Source organism: Podarcis gaigeae (genome assembly GCF_964106915.1).
Source record: "Podarcis gaigeae genome assembly, chromosome: 11".
In the NCBI taxonomy this organism is placed as follows: domain Eukaryota; kingdom Metazoa; phylum Chordata; class Lepidosauria; order Squamata; family Lacertidae; genus Podarcis; species Podarcis gaigeae.
Window position 1 is genome coordinate 12,542,753 of NC_139687.1, and position 27,014 is coordinate 12,569,766.

The following is a 27,014-nucleotide window of genomic DNA, read 5'->3' on the forward strand; positions in this document are numbered from 1 at the left end:
TGATTTGGTTGGAAAACATTCATTACAGGCATCCTGCAATTATCATTACAGCTTGGCAGCAGCTAAATCCTAAAACGCTCAGGTCTTTGCCATGTGAAAAGCAAAGCGTTCTTTGGGAGGGGAGAGGAAACCAACCGAGAACACTATATTTAAAATCTGTGCTCGGCGACATGAATGGCTGTGTGTGCACATGTGTGCGTACGTAAAGGGCTGTATTATTGTACACGTGAGTAGCTCGAATCATGTCCTGCTCTTTCTCCCCCACCCACCCACGCACCCACCCACTTTGTTTGGATTATGCAGTCTGGCTGGGCAGCCATCCAAAAGATTCACATTAAATTCTAGCTATATTCAGCACAAAAAGTCATCTAGCATCAGAGGATCAAAGTTACATCAACCAACAAGCACTAAGGAACTGATAAGCTGCTAAAATTAGGTCATCTCCTAGCAGCTGCTTTTGATAGATGAAGTGGAATTTAGCCTCAGGTTTTCTATTTAAAGATCCCTTACAACATCTTTTCCTGCAGCTACAAGGAGAAACACAGCAGCGTATAATGCTTCTGATTAGAGGTTTGCTCTCATTACTTGTTTGCTCTTCTGATTGTTTCAGCCCTGCCACAGATTCCTAGCACGTCACATTTGCAGCTATTTTAGCTACTTTGAACTCACACTGACATGTTCAGAAGGATTTTTAAATTACTGAGATCTAAGTCCATCAAACGCTGTTTTTTCTCCCCTTCTTTGTTGGAGAGACGCTTTCGCAGAGTTTGTGTTTCCAAGAAAAGGCATCTAATGTCCAACGGTGACCTTAACAGTTCCATAGCTTAAATTTTCCTTAATAGTGTTTCCCTTTTAAGAAAAGAATAATCTAATGCTCCATTACAGAGAATGTCTGAATGTTTTTTCTTGCAGACCTACTGGGTGAAATAGCTCTTGCGCCGTCATCTCTACAGAAACAGTAAGCTATTCAAGTGCTTTTGTAAAAGCAGATTATTAACTTTGAGATAACAGTGTTTGACCACAGTGGATTCGGTGTTCAGATTGCTGCCTCAGGGGCATGGGGGGGCAGAAGGGATGCTGAAGCTGTAATCCAAGACACAATCACCAGGGAGTAAGTGCTGTCAAACCCATTGAGGCTTACTTCCGAGGACTGCACTGGGAGTTTTCAGTAAAGTGGGGGAAATATTTGCCTGTTGTTGTTTAGTCGTTTAGTCGTGTCCGACTCTTCGTGACCCCCTGGACCAGAGCACGCCAGGCCCTCCTGTCTTCCACTGCCTCCCGCAGTTTGGTCAAACTCATGCTGGTAGCTTTGAGAACACTGTCCAACCATCTCGTCCTCTGTCACCCCCCTTCTCCTTGTGCCCTCCATCTTTCCCAGCATCAGGGTCTTTCCCAGGGAGTCTTCTCTTCTCATGAGGTGGCCAAAGTACTGGAGCCTCAGCTTCATGATCTGTCCTTCCAGGGGGCACTCAGGGCTGATTTCCTTCAGAATGGAGAGGTATGATCTTCTTGCAGTCTGTGGGACTCTCAAGAGTTTTCTCCAGCACCATAATTCAAAAGCATCGATTCTTCAGCGATCAGCTTTCTTTATGGTCCAGCTCTCACTTCCATACATCACTACTGGGAAAACCATGGCTTTAACTATACGGACCTTTGTTGGCAAGGTGATGTCTCTGCTTTTTAAGATGCTGTCTAGGTTTGTCAAAATATTTGCCTACTTGGCCACAAATCCTATTGATTCCAGTGGAACTCAGTTTGGTGAACCTGATGCTTAGGATTCCGTCTGAGGCACCAAAGGCATCACTACTTTTTATACTCCTCTAGGGATGTGGGTGGTGCTGTGGTCTAAACCACTGAGCCTCTTGGACTTGCCGATTGGAAGGTCGGCGGTTTGAATCCCCACAGTGGGGTGAGCTCTGTCCCAGCTCCTGCCAACCTAGCAGTTTGAAAGCACGCCAGTGCAAGTAGACAAATAGGCACCGCAGTGGCAGGAAGGTAAGTGGCGTCTCCGTGCACTCTGGTTTCTGTCGCAGTGTCCTGTTGTGCCAGAAGCAGTTTAGTCATGCTGGCCACATGACCTGATAAGCTGTCTGTGGACAAATGCCAGCTCCCTCAGCCTGAAAACGAGATGAGCGTCACACCCCATAGTCGCCTTTGACTGGACCTAACCATCCAGGGGTCCTTTACCTTTTACCTTACACTCCTCTCAGTTTGCTGTGTTGCGTTGCTGTTCAGTAAGCACAAATCTGAGGTGCGTAGATCCACATTGGCAGAGAAGTGGGTATGAACGCATCACCAAACAAGCAAATGAGGACAAAAGAAGGTATCATTTTTGCATAAATTTTGTGTATGGTATGAATTTTGCATAAACCTTGCATATGAATAGATGCAAATGCAGAAGCAATTATTATAAATTAAATCAAAGCACCATACACCTAAACCATCAAGGGGGAGACTGTAGCCGGGTGGTTTGTGTACCTGCTGAATCTGCTGCCCGGGTGCTGTTTTGGAGGCAATTTCAAGACCTTCCCTACTCTCTCTTTCTTTCGTATTTTCAAATCAGACTATTCAAATCTAGTCCAACCACCTGCAATGCAGGAATCTCAGCTAAAGCATCCATGACAGATGGCCATCTAACCTGTGCTTTAAAACCTTAAAGGAAGGAGAGTCAATAACCTAATATGTTCAAGAACCTAATATAACTGTTCATATGCTAATACATTCTGTGTCGAAACAACGATTCTTCAACATCAACTTCGTTGGACTGGTCATGTTGTACGGATTCCTGATTATTGTCTTCCAAAGCAACTATTCTCAACTAAAAAATGGAAACGCAGTGCCGGTGGTCAACAAAAGAGGTTAAAGGACTCCCTCAGGACTCCCTCAAGGCAAATCTAAAAATTAAACACTGACAATTGGGAAACACTGTACTGCGAGCACTCCAATTGGAGAACAACCTTTACCAAAGGTGTCATGGACTTTGAAGACGCTCAGACCCAGGATGAGAAATATGCTAAGAGAAAGGCACATTTGGAAAACCCTCACCGTGAACCTATGTCCCCACTGTGGAAGGACGTGTGGATCCAGAATTGGCCTCCACAGTCACTTGCGGACTCACCGTTAAGACCATGTTCATGGGAGACAATTCTACTTTCTCCTCCAGTGATGAGGCTGCATTTTAATATTTTAATATTTCAATATTTTAATTGTTGTATTTTAATCTTGTTTTTAAGTTGTATTCATTCAACTTGTTTTTATTATTGCTTGTTAGCCGCCCTGAGCCCGGCCTTGGCTGGGAAGGGCAGGGTATAAATAAAAATTATTATTATTATTATTATTATTATTATTATTATTATTAGCTATGAGCAATCACCAAAAAAGGAAAGATATTCTGTGTAAACTCTTTCCAGATACCATTGTATTTATCCAAAGAAAGTCTGCATCTATAAGCTGTCCGTTCATATGTTGCCAACGTTGTCATGCTGTCAAGGCATTGGTTAAGGTGAATCATATCTCTGTTCTTCCAGTTCATCATTATAAGTCTCTTGGCCACCACTAGGGCTTCATGGGTCAACATGAGACTCCTGGTCACCTCAGGAGGGAGGGAAGAGCACTGATGGAGTACGTTTTGTGAGGTGTGATGCAGCGGCTGCTTCCATGCTGATTGCTATATTTAACATTATACAATGTATTTATTTGTTCATTCAAAGCAGGGGTGGGGAACCTCTGGACTTCTTTGTCTGGCCACTGGAGCTCCACAGGCTCTCTCCTCAGGCCACCCCTCTCACCAGTCCTGCTTCAGACCCTCTGGGAGTGTGTTTGCCTGGCTGAAATGTGTCCTTAAAACTCTGATCATGCCTCCTCCTTGCCTTAATGGAGGCTAGACGGGGGCTGTGGGCTGTGAGAAACTAGCTGGCTTCTCAGCATAGCTTCCAGTATACCTCCACCCCCATTGTTCAGCCTGGACACTGAGGTCCAGTTCCGAGAGTCTTCTGGCGGTTCCTTCACTCTGGGAAGTGAGGTTACAGGGAACCAGGCAGAGGGCCTTCTCGGTGGTGGCACCAACCCTGTGGAATGCCCTCCCACCAGATGTCAAGGAAATAAACAACTATCTGACTTTTAGAAGACATCTGAAGGCAGCCCTGTTTAGGGAAGTTTTTAATCTCTGATGTTTTATTGTGTTTTTAATATTCTGTTGGGAGCCACCCAGAGTGCCGGGGTATAAATAATATTAATACATTTATTATTATTATTATTATTATTATTATTATTATTATTATTATTACAGTGGTACCTCGGGTTACATATGCTTCAGGTTACATACGCTTCAGGTTACAGACTCCGCTAACCCAGAAATAGTGCTTCAGGTTAAGAACTTTGCTTCAGGATAAGAACAGAAATTGTTCTCCGGCGGCACAGCAGCAGCAGGAGGCCCCATTAGCTAAAGTGGTGTTTCAGGTTAAGAACAGTTTCAGGTTAAGAACGGACCTCCGGAACGAATTAAGTACTTAACCCGAGGTACCACTGTATTATTATTCCTATTTCTCCTCTCTCACTCTGCTGCAGCCTTGTGGAAAACTGGGGGCTGATGAAAGGAGGAGCCTGATGGACAAAACTGGTCAACAGAGTCAATGGGGTGGTCCAGAGAAAGCACATCTTCAGATAGATAACTGGAGATCCTCACCCACCATTTCAGATGGGATGAGGATCAGCAGAGGAGCTCAATTTTTGGTGTCACTGACTTTTGTGACCTTCAGATGAGCTGAACAAGCCCACTGAGCCTGCAAATCCTAAATGTAATTTTTGTCTTTCCATATAGTGCAGAAATGCACATGTAGATTGGTTTGTTTGTTTGTTTGCTTTAGAAATAGATCCTTGTTCTTGCTCCTGTTATTTACCTAATATGGGCTTTTCTTGCCCATTTAAAAAGTGTAACAGTTTTCCTCCAACCAAGGTTGGAAGGCATGGTGATGTGGAATGCCTGGGTGAGGCAGCATGCTAAATCTTCACTTACGAGTTCTGTGTTTCCTTGTTACATAAATCCCACTTTGTTCCTCCCACCATCATCTTTGCAAGGTTAATAGAGACTTGTGTCATGCAAACTTGCATGAGCCAAGAACCATAATTCAGGGATGGTTTAATGTGGGCGTAAACGAGGCAGGGAAGCATTAATTAAAAGGGATGAATAGCAAATGTATGATTTAATTGGATCGGTTCTCAGTACACAGTTGGATTAGCCTTTATGCTAAGTTCTCGACAGTCTTGTTTCTTGATCTCCTGCCTCTTTCATAAAATTACTCAAGTCTGTTAACAAGTATCAACATTACATTTGAACAGATTTTGCCATGGAACACTATTTTTAAAGACCCAATCCCAAAGAGATGCTGAAGGAGGGCGAATGGCTTTCTAGTTTGCAGGATCAACTTTGCTCTTTACCAGAACCTTAAAGTCCACCAACAGGACCCAGATGCAAAACAGGGGCTGCAGGGAGCAACATGGGGCTTCCAGATGACCTATATATTGAGCATCCATTCTTGATTTTTTTGCAGGGAAGTTAGGAGGTGTTGGATCAAAGCAAGCGTTATTCCACACTTCCCAGTGCATTGGGATTGCCATATTTCAAACAGTGAAAATCCGGACAGAAACGTTGTTGAGCTTTTTTAGGGGTAAACGGCAAAATTGGCACAGGCTGCCATAGACATGGATTTTCCAGGACATTTTCACCAATTTACACCAGACACTGCTGCCGACGACTTTCCCGCCACAGCAGAACCTATTAATCTACTTGCACTGGCATGCTTTCTTTTTCTTTTTTAAAAATGCTTTATATTGAATTTTTCACAAACATAAATAAAACTTAATCTTTTACAGTCATCATTTTATGTCGTTTTATTTACACTGCGTAAATTCACGCCCAGACTTCCTTCCTTCCCTGCCTCGGTTTTCTTAGTATATATCTTCTCTTGCAGATTCTTATTTACCTTCTATACACACTGGCATGCTTTCAAACTGCTAGGTTGGCAGGAGCTGGGACAGAACAACAGGAGCTCACTCCATCACAGGTATTTGAACCGCTAACCTCCCAATCGGCAAGCCCAAGAGGCTCAGTGGTTTAGACCACAGCGCCACCCGCATCCATGCTCAGTACCAGACCCCCAATGGCATGCTGATCTTTACATTAGGAAAGTGGAAGTAAGAACAGTTTCTTAAGACGGGGCAAGCAGTGTCCCCGCTCACAAACCAAATGCAGTTCTGCTTGTATATTTACTTGCTCGTGTGTGCGTGCATATGTCCTTCAGAGTACGCGGCAGATATCTGTGGGGCTTCCTAATACACTAAATTCATACTGGGATCCTGAACTGAAACCCAGCTTGTTTTCAAGTATTCACTGCTAATAACATCACAAAGAATATACATGTTTATTTCCAGACTTCAAATTCTCACTTGCTGTATTTGCTCAGTTGGTATCAAATTACACGAACACACACGAACACACATACACACTGGAAAGTAAGTTTCCTCTTGGCACATCTTGCATAATTCTGATTCCTTGCTGAGACGACAGACTTAACATTCCAGCAATCAGTGCTGCCCAGATCAATAGCTCCAGAACAGCGGATGCAAAACCGTGGCCTTTCCCTATCAACATCCATGGAAATAAAAGGAGAGAGAAAATAGTTCCTATCCCCGCTTCCTTGGCCACATAGAGATCCGATTCCATCACTCCCAAATGTATAAGAATCCCCTTTCATATGCAAATAGCCCGTTTGCTTTATAGTTGCAGCCAAACAGTTGTGCGGCATTTGTCATAAAATAGATATTTTAATCACAGGAGACTGCCTTTCCATTGTATCGAACAGGTGCCTTCTAATAGCGTCTGCATTGTGACACCCAAGTGCTGATAATGTGAGCACCCTGCAGGAGGAAAACGTTGCACAGAAACGGAGGCGTTCGTCTTGTGGTTGGGGTTAGTGGTTTCCTATGATATGTATAGCATCGCTGCCAGGACCAAACAGAGGAGAAGCTGGAGTTCATTATAGCAAGCCTGACTGATGTGGTAGCTTTTGGCTCTGGGGGTTTTTTTTAGGAGAAGATGGGAACACATGAAGGGCTTTTCTGTGTGGCAGAAATGCAGCTTTGGGTGGTTCCATTGATGACTTGGCGCCATTCCGGTTCTGTTTCGAGGCAGCCTGAACAGTAAACCGGCTTGACCCCAACACATGCTGTTTGGGGACACTGGGGCTAAACATTACGAAACAGACACAGCCTATGCAGTCTGGTGCCATGAAGCAGATCAGGAGTGGGGAACCCCTGGTCTGCAGGCCAGATGTGGTCCCTGAAATCCCCCCATCCAACATCCCCCTGGAGAATAAAGACAGATTGCTTTAGAAATTCTCGGCATGTTGTATGCTGAAAGAAAATTGTATGAAAATGATGTATTTGTAGTATTTGTCTTCTAGTAGAGGTAAAGGGACCCCTGACCATTAGGTCCAGTTGTGACCGACTCTGGGGTTGCAGCGCTCATCTCGCTTTATTGGCCGAGGGAGCCGGTGTACCGCTTCCGGGTCATGTGGCCAGCATGACTAAGCCGCTTCTGGCAAACCAGAGCAGCGCACGGAAATGCCGTTTACCTTCCCGCCGGAGCAGTACCTATTTATCTACTTGCACTGGTGTGCTTTCAAACTGCTAGGTTGGCAGGAGCTGGGACCGAGCAACGGGAGCTCACCCCATTGCAGGGATTCGAACCGCCGACCTTCTGATCAGCAAGTCCCAGGCTCTGTGGTTTAACCCAAAGAGCCACCCGCATCCCTTTTGTCTCCTAGTAAGTTAGTGCAAATATATGACAAGTACAAATACCTGCTGTAAATGCAAAGAAAAAGAAGGTACCTTTTTATCATATGTGGTGGTCGGGTAAGGTAATAAAAGCATTCTGGGAAATGATATATAATGAACTGAGGAAAAATGTTTAAAATAAACTTTGTAAAAAAACACACCCAGAATCCTTTCTGTTAGGAATTGTAGGTACCGACATCCCAAAGGAGCACAAAAAACTTTATGTGTGCGACAACAGCAGCACGGATGCTATTAGTCCAGAAATGGAAAGAAGATAAAGTCCCCGACCAGAGAGGAATGGCAAACCAAGCTGCTTGATTATGCCAAAATGGTAAAACTGACCGGAAAGCTCAGGAACCAAGAAGACCAAAACTTCAAGAAAGGATGGGAAATATTTATAATTTATTTAAGGGAGACCACTGTAACCAGATGAAAACATTAGCAGGATTCTAATAACACTTGTAATGTAACAACTACTATGGACAATATGGAGAGATATAAAATATGGATGAGAAATAATATGTAGCTGAAAACGTTGGCAATCGGATCCAGGGAAGGTATGATGGGAAGTCTGGCGATTCCAAGAAATCTTTAAATATGTATTTTGTATTGTTGTATCTTTACACTTGTAAAAGCAAATAAAAATTATTATTATTATTATTATTATTATTATTATTATTATTATTATTATTTAAAAAGACAGATTGGTTTATATTTCTATTTACACACCAGAGGCACTGAGTTGGTCCCAGCACTGGGGGTGGGGGGCTGTCGTCTTAGACCAACAAGACCTGACTTAACCAAATGGATGAGAGGACTCAACTTTTAGAGCAAAAGAGGTGCATGGCTTCTCTCCCACTTTCGGTCCACTCCCCCCCCCCCCCCCGGTGGACTCTGGTACTTGAAGTATCTGGCACTGGGATATTGTGCCTTTTTTGCTCTAAAAACAGACACCAATCCCTGTAGGCTACATAATCACAGCCTCTCCCACTATCCTGTGTCATTTATTCCGTAGGGACTGGCTGACTTGTTAAACCTATTTAATGGAAGTCGTTTGTTGTATACAGTTCACAACCTGTTATTGCGAGCATTCCTTTTCTTTTCTTTTTTAAAATATTTTTATTGGTTTTTAACATACAAAATTATAAAACATACCACACAATTTATCACAAATACATTCTTATTGGACTTCCATCAGCACCTCTGATAATCCTCCGTCTTAATCACTTCTTACGCATTTCCTAACTTAATATTGCCTTTACATTCTTAACATGTCACGTCTCCTTCTCCATCTTTGCAATATTTCTAATATTATTCCTCACAGAACGTCTTGCAAACCTACAAACATCGTCTGGTCGTCACAAATACTTTTCAAATAATCCGTAAATTTACTCCAGTCCTTGGTAAACTTCTGGTCCCGCCGGTTTCGGATCCTTCCTGTTAGTTTGTCAAGTTCCGCATAGTCCATTAATTTCATCCTCCATTCTTCCATCGTTGGTAATTCTTCTTGCTTCCATTTTTGGGCCAATAGTATTCTTGCTGCTGTTACAGCATATAGAAAAAGCTTACATTCCTTTCTATTTATATCGTTTCCAACAATACCCAAGAGAAATGCTTCTGGTTTCTCTATAAATGTATATTTCAACATTTTTTTCAACTCATTATATATCATCTCCTAGAAGCATTTCACCTTTTTACATTCACAAGCATTCCTTTTCTGTGGCTTGTCCCCTACACCGACACAGGCAAAATTGATTTGTAGCCATTTGTTGAGTATTCGTAGTGATGCGCAACAACGCTCCAGCTAGCTAATTCTGCAAGCAGTACCTCTGGGATTGCAAAACTGGAACAAGAATGGCCAAGCTGTACTGAGTCAGATTCTCAAACCTTTATTGGCGTACGGACCGTACTGAGTCTTTCTTACCACATTCTTTCCTCCATTGCAACAGCCTCTCGTGTTCCTGCCATCATTCCTGCAAAGTACAGGGAAAGAATTCACACTTGCTTCTGGCACTGCACATGATGTCCCAAGACACTCAACAGGGTGTACCTTCACAGCAAACAGATATGGGAAAGTACCACTTTTCCAAACTTCCCCGCCTGGCTCTACTGGTGAAATGAATACATAGTTGTGACACAATGTCCCTAGTTCTTGTGTTTAAAAGATCTGGGGTTACTGGGTTTCCTCTGGCAAGAGAAAGGTTTTGAGTTGAGTGAAGTTCACATAACTAGATGCTGCCTTGTTGCACTGGTATACAGACAGTACTTAAGAATCAGTGTGGGAGCAACTTGTTACATTTAACAAGTGTGTATTTTGAATACCTGAGGTCACAAATAAATTAGCAAGCAAGTTGGTTCTCCTTCTACCCCTTGTGCTGTTGTATTAATGCGCAGCATAGATTTGCGCAAGAATGGGGCTTCAGTAAGGCAGGAATGCCCAACTGCACGAGCCTGGTACAACCTCTACGGAAAGCAAACAAATAAAATCTTTAACGGTGATAAGAACAACAACAAAAAATAATCCTGTGACAGACATTGTGGCAAGAAAGAACCCATATCATAGGGATTATTTATAATCCAAGATTATGCTACATCAGCTCTCTTTTTGCTTTCTATAGCTAAGGGATAATGAACCTGCCATAAATATGTAAGGACCTTTTTGTGTCATTTTATCTGTAGGACACATGTATAAGCACAACCATAAATGTTGTATAAGCACAACCATAAACCATTTCCTTTTACTGCACAAACTCAGAAATTGGTTGGCAACACCCAGCCAGTACATGTGGCTTTTGGAATCACTGTAAGAATTTTTAAAAACAATAATAATGTAGTTGTTTCTAGGCCTCAAGCTTTTGCAAGTTTGAAAAATGAGAGGGTACGTATTTCAAAAGGTTCACAACAACAAAACAAGAGAATATTTAATTGTGTCAGGGAACCCAGGTTTCTGAAGCTTATTTCGATTATTTTAGCAGGCACTGTTAAGGCTATTGAGCTTAACAATTTTGTATTCCAGAACAAATGTTTTGCCCTGTTTGTGCAAATGGTCTTAATTTCGTGAAGCCAAAACAGGCAAATGACACACATTATAAACATGTAAACAAACCTGGCAATACATTTTTACAAAGCGTTAAAACACAAATGTGGAACATCGTTACCTAGAAGTTTCCAGAGGCAGGGAGCAAAGTAGCCCAGAGATCCTTCATTCTATTGACATTTGAGAACTGTGACCTAAGTATTGGAGACCTGCCTGGGGTCTCCTAAATATGTGGCACTGAGGGCAGACTGACCCTTGTGAACCCCTCTTGCCTCTTTGGTCCACCATGTCCTGATCTCACCTCCTGAAATTGAGAGTAAATTTATATGGATGATGAAAACGCTGGCAACGGTTGTGGGCATCGTTAACATTGGGTCTTCGCTTCAAGGAATGACCTTATTGGTAGGGTATTAATTTGTTAGGTTGAGAGGGTTCGCATGGGGTATACTTTAGGACACGGTCACTCTATCCCTTGCAAATAAGCCTTAAAATAAACAGAAACAGAGGCAGAGTTCCAAAATTATTCTAAAAAGCTGTTTCATAACTACTGTGCTTACCAAGCCAGATATTAAATAGTCCACAATGTTTTCTAAGGACATTTGAGAGGCTCTCCCCAACCCACGGGACGCAGGTGGCGCTGTGGGTTAAAGCCTCAGTGCCTAGGACTTGCCGATCGAAAGGTCGGCGGTTCGAATCCCTGCGGCGGGGTGCGCTCCTGCTGCTCGGTCCCAGCGCCTGCCAACCTAGCAGTTCGAAAGCACCTCTGGGTGCAAGTAGATAAATAGGGACCGCTTACCAGCGGGAAGGTAAACAGCGTTTCCGTGTGCAGCTCTGGCTCGCCAGAGCAGCGATGTCACGCTGGCCACGTGACCCGGAAGTGTCTCCGGACAGTGCTGGCCCCTGGCCTCTTGAGTGAGATGGGCGCACAACCCCAGAGTCTGTCAAGACTGGCCCGTACGGGCAGGGGTACCTTTACCTTTACCTTTACCCCAACCCACCCTCTGCAGTGACCACAACTTACATAAGAAGACTGTTCACCATACTGGAAGAACTGAGCCCCCAAAGCAAACCAGGTACATTTATAGACCACATAAGAGGATTTTTATTTTTATTTTTTTTGCTATGTATTCTGTCTTATGCTGGGTGAATCTTGGAATTTATTGTTTGCATCTGTGGGTTAACACTTCAGCCAGGGCTAAATATACTCAGCATTTTAAAATCCACAACAGATTCTGGTTTCAAAACAAAGAATTGAAATTTTGTCATTCTGGAGAAACAATTGAGAATATTTATTCAACCAACTGACAATAAAAACCAGAAGGAGAAAGGGAACTGTATAGAGCAATCTCATCCTTTGGACACTGAACGTCTTGACCCAGGCCATGTTGGGTTTTTGAGTCTAAACCAAAAACAGTGCCAGCAAAATCACGTGAACTACAAAATATATCTTTACCAAAATGAAAGAGGAGGTTATCTGGAGGCTAGACACTAGACCAGCCTGATCCCAGACTTGATTCTATATGGACTCAGTAAAGGTAAAGGTACCCCTGCCCGTTCGGGCCAGTCTTGCCAGACTCTAGGGTTGTGCGCTCATCTCACTCTAGAGGCCGGGAGCCAGTGCTGTCCGCAGACACTTCCGGGTCATGTGGCCAGTGTGACAAGCTGCATTTGGCGAACCAGTGCAGCACACGGAACGCCGTTTACCTTCCCGCTAGTAAGCGGTCCCTATTTATCTACTTGCACCCAGAGGTGCTTTCAAACTGCTAGGTTGGCAGGCGCTGGGACTGAACGACAGGAGCGCACCCCGCCGCGGGGATTCGAACTGCCGACCATGTGATCGGCAAGTCCTAGGCGCTGAGGTTTTACCCACAGCGCCACCCACGTCCCATATGGACGCAGAATGGGTGAAATAATCTCTGTTTCATTGCACACATGGCCAAAAAGCTTTTGATGCTGACTAGTCTGAACTCATGGGTAACTCAGAAGCTGCTCAGGGAACAAGACAATGTACAGCCCAGCTTCTATGAGGGGAGGGAAATTCATCTGTTTGGCTAGGATTTAAACTTCACCCAGATGATGGCTACATAAAGGTAAAGGTAAAGGTACCCCTGCCCGTACGGGCCAGTCTTGACAGACTCTGGGGTTGTGCGCCCATCTCACTCAAGAGGCCAGGGGCCAGCGCTGTCCGGAGACACTTCCGGGTCACGTGGCCAGCGTGACATCGCTGCTCTGGCGAGCCAGAGCCGCACACGGAAACGCCGTTTACCTTCCCGCTGATAAGCAGTCCCTATTTATCTACTTGCACCCGGAGGTGCTTTCGAACTGCTAGGTTGGCAGGCGCTGGGACCGAGCAGCGGGAGCGCACCCCGCCGCAGGGATTCGAACCGCCGACCTTTCGATCGGCAAGTCCTAGGCGCTGAGGCTTTAACCCACAGCGCCACCTGCGTCCCTGATGGCTACATACCTTTCAACATTTCAATGAAAATAGGGATGTCCTATGGGCATTTGTCCCGGGATGTAGGGAAACGAGGAGGAGGAGGAGGAGGAGGAGGAGGAGGAGGAGGAGGAGGAGGAGAAGAATTTGGACTTGATATCCTGCCTTTCACTCCCCTTAAGGAGTCTCAAAGCGGCCAACAATCTCCTTTCCCTTCCTCCCCCACACAAACACTCTGTAAGGCTGAGAGACTTCAGAGAAGTGTGACTAGCTCAAGGTCACTCAGCTACTGCATGTGGAGGAGTGGGGAAGCAAACCCGGTTCACCAGATTACGAGTCCACCATTCTTAATCACTACACCACGCTGGCTCTCAGGGGACAGCAAACCAGCAGTGAGAATGCTGAAGGAAGAATCCATAGTAGGCAGCATGCTAAGAAAGATGACTACACAATGGAGAGATGAAGGAGGAGACTTCAAGAAACAAAAAGAGATGGTGAAACCAAAGAAACTTCACAATGCTTAAGATGAAGAAGGGCTCTATGCTATTGGGAGCAAGAGAGGAACACTAGGAAGCCTGGCTCTGGACAGAATCTCGTCTTTTGACCCAGATCACAGCTTGAGGATATCACTAAGTCCAGCACTGGGCATTCAGGTGGTGTTAACAGTTTGCAGTGACTTTCATGAATTTTGGCTGCTCTACAGTACATGGGATTGACCCAGAAGAGCATCTGTGAACCGTACCCTCAACTGGTCCAAAATGTGGTGGACAGATTGACTGTGGTTCACAACTGAGAAAATGTCACACCAGAATGGAAAGCGCTTCACCGGCTGCCAATTTGTTTCCAGGTTCAATTCCAGATGCCAGGTTTTGCCTTCAGATTTGTAGATGGCCTGGCCCAGGTATTGAAATGAGTGTCTACTTCCACCTGAGCCTATCAATCGAGACCTTTTGAGAGCCCCACCTTCTACCATGTGAGTGGTGGCTGAAGCAAAGGCCTTTTGTGGTAGTACCCAAGTTTATGATCCAGTGTGGACTATGAGATCATCATCTTAGGCACTTCTGTGTGTGCCACCTCTGAGGACGGTCCAGAGGGTGGTGATGAGAGAACAGGCCTTTTCTGTAGTTGCTCTCCAGGGAGACCCATCAGGCATAATTTTGTCATTATTTTGGTGCCAGGCAAAGAAGTTTTTGCTTTCCCCAACATTTTGGCTGCATCAGTGATTGAATGCCGTGTGTGTGTGTGTGTGTGTGTGTGTACTCTGATGATGTCTTTAATATGGTTATGTATTTTCATTACTGCCTTTTATCCTTGTTGCAAACTGCACCAGGACTTTTTGTTGTGGGAAGCAATTCGTAAGTTGAATAAACCTTGGTATTCAAAACGCCCTCCCAACAAAGCACTCACAGGTTGCAAGAACCATCTCTCCACGTACTGTTAGGCCAGCAAAGAAGGCAGAAGTGACCCAGACAACCCTGTCAATACTGTAAGGCATGATAGACTCACTGGTCCAAGTTTCCAGTGGGTAAGGTAATATTCCTCTGGAATGCTCTGCAATGAGTCTTGAACGAGACGACGTGCTGTCAATATGCAAGATGAGACTTGGTGAATGAAAAGCATCCAGAAAGAGCACTCTGCAGTGAAGCTATTTCTTTGAAACCTATGCCATTCCCCTAGGCTACCTTTGACATATCATTTTGGGTGGAAGTGGTAAAGAGACCCAACAAAATGATTTTGGTAATGCTTTTCTATCAATTGAGCCATGTTCCTCCAGCCTCAATCAATCCCTCCTTCAATGCTTGCAAACCAGCTCTTTGTTAACTCACATTATTGTGCAGTCCTCCCCAAGAGAGCTTTCTGATTACAAATGGATTTCTTTTTTTTACCCTTGGGCATCGTGTCAACTGACCAGCATGAATCCTGAATTTTGGAAAGAGTCATTAAGCAAAGCGGCAACCGAGCAGCTGGAACAGCTCCCCATCATGAGGAGAAGTAATATAGCATGCAGGGGGGGAGGGGCAGTTTCCCTAGGTGCAATTTGTTAGGGGTGCAAAATTTCAACATCCGATGCTGCCTCAATACAGCTGTGTGCTTCCGACACTGGGCTCTGTTCAAAACGGCTTCTCCATGCGAACCAGGAAGTAACATCTGCAGACAGCGGAACGACTCTTCTTTTCCTATCTCTGCAGTTTCGATCTCTTGGGTGACATGGATGTCATTAGGCAGTTGAATGCGCATGCGTACTCCATCCATTTCCCTCTCGCCATGCGGCCCCGGGTACTGGCAACCCATGCTACACCACTGATGAGGAGGACATTCTGCTAGAAGCAAAGGTGGTACTCAAAACCACCTTGAGGACCTGGTCTAAAATGCTGCACCTTCAAGGTGAGTGTAGGCAAGGCTTTTTTCGGGTGGAATACTCTTTGGTGTATTCCAGCACCTCTGTAGTATTACAGCACAGCAGCACGGCAATTGGTGTGGTGCAGAAGAGGGAGCCATCATAAGGTGCCAAAACCGTTGGTAGGGTGAGTGGGTGAAGAAGAGATTACTTAGGGACAATCTCTCCCCTCCAAAAAAATAGCTCAACAACCTTAACTGCATGCTCAACAAAGTTTGGTTGGCTGGTCCCCCTAAAAAAAAGCCAACAAGTTCTGGAACCTCTTTTTCAAAATAAATACTGTATTTTCCACTCTATAGGACGCACTTTTCCCCCTCCAAAAATTAAGGGGAAATGTGTGTGCGTCCTATGGAGCAAATGCAGGCTCCTTGGCTTCAGCGATAGCAACGCGAAGCCTCCAAAGCGCAGAGGGAATGCTCCCTCCGCACTCCGCAGGCTTCGCGTTGCTTTCGCTGAAACCTGGAGAGCGAGAGGGGTCGGTGCGCACCGACCCCTCTCACTCTCCAGGCATCAGGGATAGCCGCCTGAAGGCCTTCGGAGCGCAGCGCAAGTTCCCGCTGTGTTCTGGAGGCTTCAGGTTCCTTTTGCTGAAGCCGGGAGAGTCTTGCTCTCCCAGCTTCAGCAGAGAGGGAGAGCTGCGCAGCGCCCCTTCAGCCAAGCAGGAGGAGAAATGGAAGGGGCTCCGTTTCTCCTGCCACTTCGCTGAAGGGGCGCTGAGCAGAGAGGGGGAGAATTTCCTCCCCTTGTTCTCCCCCTCTAAAACAAGGTGTGTCCTATGGTCCGGTGCATCCTATAGAGCGAAAAATACGGTAAATGCCCTGACAAATAAACATAAGTATCAACTGAAAGCTAGAGGGATGGGAAGCAATGGGAATGAATTTCAAAGAAAGAGACCCAATGGACAAGTGGGAGGTTGAGGGGTATCACAATAAAAACTACCGGCAAGTATTCCATGGGCACCTGATTATCCTGGAATTGTATGCAATTGTATGAGAAAGAGAATGACAGCCAGCAGTTTGCACACAGCTTGGGGTACTTGGGGACAGCCAGAACAGCCCAAACTGGCATTCTGGACAGACTTCCAAATACCCCATGCTGCTTCCTTCTGATTTGCTCACGATATTCTTTCCTTTTGGCTGATGGGCGCATGATTGCAGCCTCGAGGAGGAACGGCTGCAACCTGAGACTCTCTGGCAATGAGTGATGCTGGGTAACTCAGGTTCATCTGCCTGACATCTTTTCCACAGGGTGATTCACAGCCAGGCTGCCACCTCTAAAAAGGATTTAAGGAACAGTGGTCAGATATATCACAGGATCAAATGCGCAACTGTGGTCATGATGACCATAGGATTACTGCAGATGGAAGCTGGTGAAACTTCAGAGACATTATGGCAGGGCTCCAATATATCAAGCATATGTGGTTGGCAAGTAGTCGCCGGCCAGTCTTTGCCAGAGGGACCAATATTGGCAATTGGAGGCACTTGATTTTAACATTTCAAAACTTTACTCCATTCCCCCTCTTTCTGCGGTTCCTTAAATTTGCTTTAAATATCTTCGGCATATCCAAATTAACTTAATTTGCTCATTTATTCATCTTCTTTAAATACACACACTTATGAAACTGCAGGTTATTACAATATTCCTGCCAATTTATCTGTAAATATTCAATAAACCATTTTCATTCTTTTATCGGTGTACTTTCAATATGGTAGACAACACTTACAAAGCAGAGTGCTTCTCTCCCCACATTTTCTGTAAAAAGAGCATCAATTTTGGCCTACCTCTCCCATAAGCAACCTGCAGGGCAATCCCTTTCACACTGGGTGAATAATAAGAACAATTTTATTATGTATACCCCGCCCATCTGATTGGGTTGTCCCAGCCACTCTGGGTGGCTTCCAGCATATACAAAAACATAATAAAACATTAAACATTAAAAACCTTCTTATACCTTCAGATGTCTTCTCCTTCAGATCTCCTTGACATCTGATGGGAGGGTGTTCCATAGGGTGGATGCCACTACCAAGAAGGCCCTTTGCCTGGTTCCCTGTAACTTCACTTCTTGCAATGAGGGAACTGACAGAAGACCCTCAGAGGTGGATCTCAGCTGAACGATGGGGGTGGAGACACCCCTTCAGATGTACTGGACCGAGGCTGCTTAGGGCTTTAAAGATCAGCACCAACACTTTGAATTGTGCTCGGAAACGTACTGAGAGCCAATGTAGGTCTTTCAGGACCAGTGTTATATGGTCTCAGCGTCCGCTCCCCAGTCACCAGTTGAGCTGATGTATGACAGTCACTTCAGTACTAACAATGCTGTTCAGTTAAGGTTCAGATGGGTCAGCCACATATACAGACACAGAGACACTAAGAAGAAATAGTGTTAAAATTAACAACAACTTAATAAGGTTGACTATGGCTAGGCTGATTATAATTTTTCAAAAAATAAAAAATTGTTTGGAACAGACCAGGGTGTTTGCGTAAACACACACACACACACACACACACACACAAACACACGGCACTAAAAAGGTGCCTTAATAAGACAGACTATGGTTGCTGATGAGTAAAATAATAATGATGATGATAATAATAATAATAATAATAATAATAATAATAATAATAATAATAATAATAATAATAATTTATTTACACCCCGCCCATCTGGCTGGACTTCTCCAGCCACTCTGGCGGCTTCCAACAAAACATTAAAATACAGTAATTCATCAAATATTAAAAGCTTCCCTAAACAGGACTGCCTTCAGATGTCTTCTAAAAGTCTGGTAGTTTTTTTCCTCTTTGACATCTGGTGGGAGGGCGTTCCACAGGGCGGGTGCAACCACAAGAAGACCCTCTGCCTGGTTCCCTGTAACCTCGCTTCCCACAGTGAGGGAACCACCAGATGGCCCTCGGTGCTGGACCTCAGTGTCTGGGCAGAACGATGGGGGTGGAGACGCTCCTTCAGGTATACTGGACCAAGGCCGTTTAGGGCTTTAAAGGTCAGCACCAACACTTTGAATTGTGCCTGGAAACATACTGGGAGCCAATGTAGGTCTTTCAAGACCAGTGTTATATGGTCTCAGCGGCCGCTCCCAGTCACCAGTCTAGATGCCGCATTCTGGATTAGTTGTAGTTTCTGGGTCACCTTCAAAGGTAGCCCCACATAGAGCGCATTGCAGTAGCCCAAGCAAGAAATAACCAGAGCATGCACCACTCTGGCGAGACAGTCCGCGGACAGATAGGGTCTCAACCTGTGTACCAGATGGAGCTGGTAAACAGCTGCCCTGGACAAAGAATTGACCTGTGCCTTCATGGACAGCTGTGAGTCCAGAATGACTCCCAGGCTGCGCACCTGGTTCTTCAGGGGCACAGTTACCCCATTCAGGACCAGGGAGTCCCCCACATCTGCCTGCCTCCTGTCCCCCAAAAACAGTACTTCTGTCTAGTAGGAAGGAAAATCTGCTGGGGCAGACTAAAGGGTATGTGCAGAAAAACCATACACACAGAGGCATAAAGTAATGATGATGATAATAATAATAGTAATAATTCCATGCAAAATCAGGCCACATCCTAGTTTCACTGTTAAAAATCTCACTGTGTTCATTTAATACAGAGGCAACAGCACAATCCAAACCCAAGATCCAGCAGGATGAGAGAGCCTGGATTTGGCTGACATTGGGCTTTCCTAGCTACATTGGCCTGAAGTCCCTCACTGCAGCTCATCTGGGACAACTGAAATCTGTGCAGCTCGCACCAGTATAAGTCCCCCAAAGGGACATTGTAGCAGAGAGCTGAGGGCGGGACACAACAAACCCTCTTCTGCTCAATCATGTGACCTAGGGCCCAACCCTCAAAAGCCGGGCCCACACTCACCTGCCACTTCTACTGGCAATAGCCTCTCCCAGGGGGCTCCTGAACAGTGTTTACAATAGTCAACTCTGTCACTGAAGTTAGGAAGATACTGAAGAGCATCCATTAGAAGTGGGACGTGATCCAAAACAGTGCTAAAATGACACTTGCTAATCTCCCTATTGCAATAAATAAACAATGACTGAGGCCAAGATCTATCTGAAGTTCTGGACATCAGACTCTCTTAACGACTGGACTGCCTTCTCCCTTAGACTAGAGATAGGGAAAGGGAAAGGACCCCTGGACAGTTTGTTGTTTAGTCATTTAGTCATGTCCGACACTTTGTGACCCCATGGACCAGAGCACGCCAGGCACTCCTGTCTTCTTCTTACATTCCAGGTTCCTATGCAATATTTTTCTTTACAGCATTGGACTTTCCTTTCGCTTCCAGGCATATCCGCGACTGAGCGTCCTTTCGGCTTTGGCCCAGCTGCTTCATCAGCTCTGAATCTACTTGTACTTGTCCTCCGCTCTTCCTCAGTAGCATGTTGGACGCCTTCTGACCTGAGGGGCTCATCTTCCAGCGTCATAAGTTTTATATGCCTTTTGTCTTTGTCCATGGAGTTTTCTTGGCAGGGATACTGGAGTGGCTTGCCGGTTCCTGCTCCAGGTGGATCACGTTTGGTCAAAATTCTCCACTATGACCTGTCCATCTTGGGTGGCTTCTCTGAGTTACTCAAGCCCCTTCGCCACAGCAAGGCAGTGATCCATGAAGGGGATCACAGTTAAGTCCACTCAAAGGCGACTATGGTAGAATGCCACAGAGGTAGATGCACCCAGGAGCACCCCCAGACTACTAACTTGCTGTTTCAGGGGAAGCATGACACTAGCCAAAGCAAATAATCGATCCATTATCTGGACCCTTGGCCTTCCCACCAGCCCATTGAATGCCCCATTCCAGGGCTTTCCAATGGTTCCCACTGGCAGTGTCCCAGACAACATCACTCCTGTCTGCCTGTTCAGTGAGTGGAAGGGGGAGCTCTGTGCCGGTGGATTGGCACACTCTGCTGGCAATGGGGCGAGCTGGCGAAGGTTGCCAGGGCTGCCCCCCTGCCCAATGCTGCTCTCCACCCAAAGGGGATTTGCATTGCACAGTTAACTCTCACTTTCTCTCTCTCTCTCGATCTTTGGAGGATTTAATTCTGCAGTGAAAGCCAGCTGGTCCTTTCCCCTGTCATTAACTTCTCCTAAATCGATTGAATTAAAGATGGCCGAAGCCCTGCAGATAAACAGCTCAGCTCAAGCTCTCCCCCATTCGGCTGCTCGCTCCATTCAGCAACCGATCTGCCAATCACCCAAGTCGCCCTGTTTCCTCTCTCACACACCCCAGCTCTTGCTTTTCCAGCCATATAGGACATGTAAGCCAGCTTCAGTCTCATTCAACTTGACACCTGTTTCATTTTAAAAGAGGCTCCTATAAATAGAAGAGGGAATGCAAATCTCGGTGGCTTTGCACTGTATTCTGGAAAAAGCAACTTGCAACCCCGTGGGAGGGGGGAGGGAAGTGAGAAGGAGGGGGAAAGAGACACTATCTTGCCTCAAAACATGGCAGCTCTATTTAAGGGCCGTTGCTTTTAATTTAAATGCTCATTTCTTTTTCTATTTTCAGATCCTCCCTGGGATTTTAGGAATGTTGAGACGTGCTGCTTATAAAGCCCTAAGTACAAGATGGTCACGGACGGCTGGAAGGAGGCATGTTCTAATGGAAACAAATCACTTGTCAGCGAGCAGCCTTCAAACTTTGAACAAAAGCTCAAAGGGCTCAAGAAAAGGGACATGTCGGTTGGCTTCTAAGGCCCGGGTGCACGTTCACAGCCCCCCTTCCCCAAAAGCTCCGCGGTTATTTAATGCAAGGCTAATTTATGTCCACAATTTGGAAGAGGTGCTGCGACGTCAGCATTCCCTGTTAAAAGGAAATCCGTGGGATTTCCATCCTTCCAAGCTCAACTTGACTTTGCAAAACAAGATCGTGGCTCAACTGGAGCCTGTGCTTTCTAGGGAGTCTCTCAGAAACACATTTGAAACCTCCCCAAAACGAGTCCCTTCCTCTTGTTTGAAACATGCCAGCTGCTTTCCGTTGCAAAATCTTTCTTTCAGCTGTAGGGTCTTGTTTAATATTTACCATAATTCTCTATGGTAGAACTGGGATGGGTTCCTCTTGTCAATGAGGTGATATCTCTAGTCAAAGTTGGATGCGGGTGGAGCTGTGGTCTAAACCACTGAGCCTCTTGGGCTTGCCGATCAGAAGGTCAGCAGTTCAAATCCCCATGATGGAGTGAGCTCCCGTTGCTCGGTCCCAGCTCCTGCCAACCTAGCAGTTCAAAAGCATGCCAGTGGGTTTGAGCCCCATATTTGGCAAAAGATTCCTGCATTGTAGGGGGTTGGGCTAGATGACCCTCATGGTCCCTCCCAAACTTGATTCCCTGATTCTCTGATTCCATGAAACCAATATTCCCCCTCCCCTGGGTTCCATCTATTCATGAATATCTACTTTCACACATCACATTTGTGCACATGCAAACACCATTCTGCCTCAACCACATTTGAAACTTCCCATTTACTCACACAAACATATTCCAGCCAACATCCATTCACGTTCGTGCCCTGGCTGCAATCCACAAATATCCACTGGCTTCTGTTGACTGTCTTCCAAAGGTGAACTCCCATTAGCCGACATCCACAAACATCCATCTGCTTTAGCCTTGTAGCCTCCACCAACTTCCAAATCCAAAAGCCACTGGTTTCCATCCACCAACATCTGCCAGCTTCTCTTAGGTCCATCATGAGATATCAGCCAGCTTCCAACCATGGATACCAGCAGCCCTCAAGCAAGAAAACTTGCCTTATTATCGCTCCCTAGCCAGAGGATTGCCTCCTTCCATTCACCAGTTTGCCTCCTCCAAGTGGAAGAAACCTGGGCAGTGCTGAATGTCTCATCCATTGCCAGGTGTGTCCTGCTGGAAACAGAAAAGGGCTTTCCCCTTGGCCTGCCTTTATATCCACTCAGTTGCCAAGTGCTTTTGTGACATCACAAGAAACCCACAGCCAATGGCAAGAGCTGGGGAGGCATCAACGTCATTGCTTTGAGCCTCACAGTGGCAGATGGACCTATCAGTGATTGTGTGCTTGTTTATTCAGGAAGCGGGTGGCCCAGTGGTCTAAACCACTGAGACTTTTGGGCTTCCCAATAAGAAGGTTGGTGGTTCAAATCCCCGTGACAGGGTTAGCTCCCATTGCTCTGTCCCAGCTCCTGCCAATCTAGCAGTTCGAAAGCACACAAGTGCAAGTAGATAGACTGCGGTGGGAATATAAACGGCATTTCTGTGTGCTCTGGTTTCCGTCATGTTGTTCCATTGTGCCAGAAGTGGTTTAGTCATGCTAGCCACATGACCCGGAAAGCTGTCTATGGACAAACACCGGCTCCCTTGGCCTGAAAGTGAGATGACTGCCCCAACCTCATAGTTGCCTTTGACTGGACTTAACTGTCCAGGGGTCTTTTATCTTACCTTTTGCCTTCTACCAGCTTAGGTTGTTGAGACAGCTATGGCAGTTTGTGGCCACTGTAATCCATGCACTGATAATGGCCAGGTTGGATTACTGCAGTATACTCCATGCGGGGCTGCCCTTGAGGTTGGCCCAGAAGCTGTAGCAAGTTCAAGATGGGGAGGTTTGACTGATCTCTGGGGCAGGATACTGCCACCATGTTATGTCACTGCTGATATTATGCAACCCGAGCATCCACTATATATATATTAACATCACTACTGATGGTCTTTATTTGATTTGGTTTAATTTTACACAATAACTTACCTGAACACCTGTTGACTATTTAGAAATCTTATAAATAGTATTTTATATCATAATGTGTACCAAAAGGTGATAATAATAATAATAATAATAATAATAATAATAATAATAATAATAAATTAATATATTTATTAATATATTTATACCCTACCCATCCAGCTGGGTTTCCCCAGCCACTCTGGGTGGCTCCCAAAAGACTAAAAACAGAATAAAACATCATATGTTACCAGTCCAGTGAATGCAATTATTAATCATGGTGATAATAACAGGAGCAATTCAAGGTAGCCTGTGGCTGTTGGGTTAAAAATGATAGATCCTGAATACCAGTCTTTAATATATTACAAAGAGCCGAACACAATATAAAATGCAAATAATAAAATGCAAATCACAGGACTCTCCCACCCTCAGTGCATACAATCACTCTGTGCCATAGATAAGCGAACAGTTGACAATTTTTGCTTGGCTTAGCCAAGGCTATTAGCTGTACAATTATACTGAACAAACACTTGGCTTCCAGTAAATGACCAATCAATAAATATAAAACCAGATCACATGAGACTCCCACTGTCTCCTTCTCTGCCTGTACTGCCTTTGTAGGATTAATTTGAATTAACAACAATGCAAACTCTTCATTATATGTCTCTTTCTCGAGAGGCGTTTGGCAACGTGAGCCTTCAACCACTTATGTTTGACTAACGTGTATCATATTTGCATAATATAAAGAGACAATTGAGCTCCATGATTGACTGCCTGGAGAAATGCACTGTTAATTTCCACTAAAATTAGCACTGTTCCTTTAATTATCCTAGCTTAATTGCTACTACGTCTGGCTTTTGAAGAAAAATATTTCAAACATTTTATATGCGAGTGTTTTCTTGTTTGTGACATTCTCAAGAGGGCTTGAAATGGCTTTTCTTTTCGGTTCCCATGAACTAAAGCCATAAATGGAGAATGTTATGCAAATATGAGTATTGACTTTCTAACATGATCAAGAAGCCTAATAGCTTTCGGTATACTGTATAATCAAGTCGCTCCAGTATTAAATATAGTAGGCTAAGTTGTTCTCTTTATGCATATTTATGGAGAGTTAAGATCCACTGTGTTAAATGAGGCTCTGTCCAGTTAAACTTTGTGAAAGAAGAGCAGTCTAACTTTATATTTCTCAGTTCAAAGTATCCCTATGAATGGAAGGATGGCTATAGCATCCTTGTATTCTGACAGCTGTGTTGTCAGCGATAATGTTCATTTCCATGGCCAGTTATTTATTTCATTATTCTTATTTATTTAACTTCTAGTTAGGCTGTATACACATTAACATTCATTCTAGAATCAATGCACACAAAGTGCCTATTTTTTTCTCCGTAGCTCACAAACAATCTAGATCTATTGCTTTTTTTTTTTTTTTTGCCCCTGAAAAATGCTGATTGAGAAACTGGTTTGATTTCAAAAATTAAACTGATTGCAGGATTGGTTCTGCAGCGGGTCTGTTTGAAGACAAGATGTAGACCAGGCATAGGCAAACTCCGGCCCTCCAGATGTTTGGGACTACAATTCCCATCATCCCTAGCTAACAGGACCAGTGGTCAGGGATGAATGGGAGTTGTAGTCCCAAAACATCTGGAGGGCTGGAGTTTGCCTATGCATGATGTAGGCAGTTCTGGCAACGGGGAGAGTTCGTTCTGGGTCGAATGTGTCATTGTGTATGCAGCCTAACTCTTTCTTGATGGTGTTTAAACGCTGTAGCAAATGATTGCTATCCAGCTCTTGTCACACCGACTTATTTGTGATTGGTTGCCCCAGAATGGGCAGAATCTGCATTTGCATATGCATCGAGATTGCATACAGTTTCCTGCTTCTACACCCAGATCTCCTTCCACTTTGACTGCAGCATTTCTCCTTTCCTCCTTCCTCTCCAACCCCCCCCCCCCAAGATCCCCAGAATGTCAGGAGACCATCCTCAACACCATGGGATGTTGTTGAAGATTTCAAGAGAAGGACGATTTGCCAAAAATTGGGTGGGACACATTCAGGTTACCCTTTCCTGTTCAGCAGTGTTTCTTGGAGCAAGGAGGAATTATTGCACTCGTGTAACAATCCATTTAGCGCATGGGTAGGCGGACTAAGGCCCGGCGGCTGGATCCGACCCAATCGCCTTCTAAATCCGGCCTGCGGACGGTCCAGGAATCAGCGTGTGTTTATATGAGTAGAATGTGTACTTTTATTTAAAATGCATCTCTGGGTTAGTTGTGGGGCCTGCCTGGTGTTTTTACATGAGTAGAATGTGTGCTTTTATGTAAAATGCATCTCTGGATTATTTGTGGGGCATAGGAATTAGTTCATTCACCCCCCCCCAAAAAAAATAGACCGGCCCCCCACAAGGTCTGAGGGACAGTGGATCGGTCCCTGCTGAAAAAATCTGCTGACACCTGATAGTGCTATGTTGAATGCAACCCTTGATGTGGACGTTAAACTGGACCGAACAATATTCATTCATACATTCATATACCACCCTATACCCGGAGGTCTCAGGGCGGTTCACAGAACAAAATCAACATAAAAACCACAATATATATATAATCAAAATAAAAACAACAACCCAATAACCCATTTTACATTTTACATGGGCATAGGATGTCAATCACATCAACCAAAGGCCTGGTTAAAAAGGTTAAAAAGGAATGTTTTTGCCTGGTGCCTAAAGGTGTATAATGAAGGCTCCAGGCGGACTTCCCTGGGGAGAGCACAGACGGGGAGCCACTGCAGAGAAGGCCCCGTTCTCGTGTTGCCACCCTCCAGACCTCTGGAAGGAGGCACATGAAGACGGGTCTCAGAAGATGATCTCAGGGTCCGGGTAGGTTCATATGGAAAGAGGCGGTCCTTGAGGTATTGCGGTCCTGAGCCGTTTAAGGCTTTATAGGTCAAAACCAGCACTTTGAACTGGGCCCGGAAACTAACTGGTAGCCAGTGCAGTCGGACCAGGATCGGTGTAATATGCTCAAACTGTCTTGTTCTGGGGAGCAACCTGCCTGCTGAATTCTGCACTAACTGAACTTCAAAGTCTCTCAAACGTCAAACTCTCTCAAACAGAGTCCTCCTTTAAGCACTGTTGTCTGTAACACATGACCACCTTAGGTGTAAAGCAGTTTAGTGCAGTTATTCGGACAGTGCATGGCTCTCCAGATACTTTGACTCATTGGTGTGCACCAACCCGATCTAACAGTTACATGTGGTTCATGACCCAAGCATTTCTTGCACGTGAGCGGCTAAACCAGTTTACATTCGGGTTCAAGTGGGCTGGGAAGCCTGCGGGTAGCTCAAGACTGCTTCTGCCTTTGTGCTTAGAAAAAGGTGTGGTTCTTCTGCACGGGTTCCATTGAGTAATACCTAACGAATGAAACGCAGAAACCAACATTCCAGCTGTAGCTTATCTGCCGCCTTATCTGAGCTCTATTAAAACCTGGACCAAACTAGACAGGATTCCACGAAGCGATGCAAATAGAGATGACCTCCTGTTCACCAAGTGTCGTCAAGAATGTCTGTAATTTTATCAGGGCGAGTTGCCTGAAGCCCCAAGCAAAAAATGTCCCTGTCTCCTT

General features: G+C 45.0%; 2 long non-coding RNA genes across 2 annotated transcripts; both read left to right on the plus strand.

Annotated features, from left to right (window-relative positions):
- Positions 1–461: 461 nt before the first annotated feature.
- On the plus strand, positions 462–3,616 carry LOC310826864. Its single transcript, XR_014556043.1, has 3 exons — positions 462–958; positions 2,236–2,323; positions 3,528–3,616. It is a non-coding gene; the product is annotated as an uncharacterized lncRNA (long non-coding RNA).
- An 8,241-nt stretch (positions 3,617–11,857) lies between these two features.
- LOC310826827 lies at positions 11,858–22,534 on the plus strand. The gene is made up of 3 exons (XR_014556001.1): positions 11,858–11,943; positions 15,494–15,689; positions 21,221–22,534. It is a non-coding gene; the product is annotated as an uncharacterized lncRNA (long non-coding RNA).
- The last annotated feature ends 4,480 nt before the right edge of the window (positions 22,535–27,014 follow it).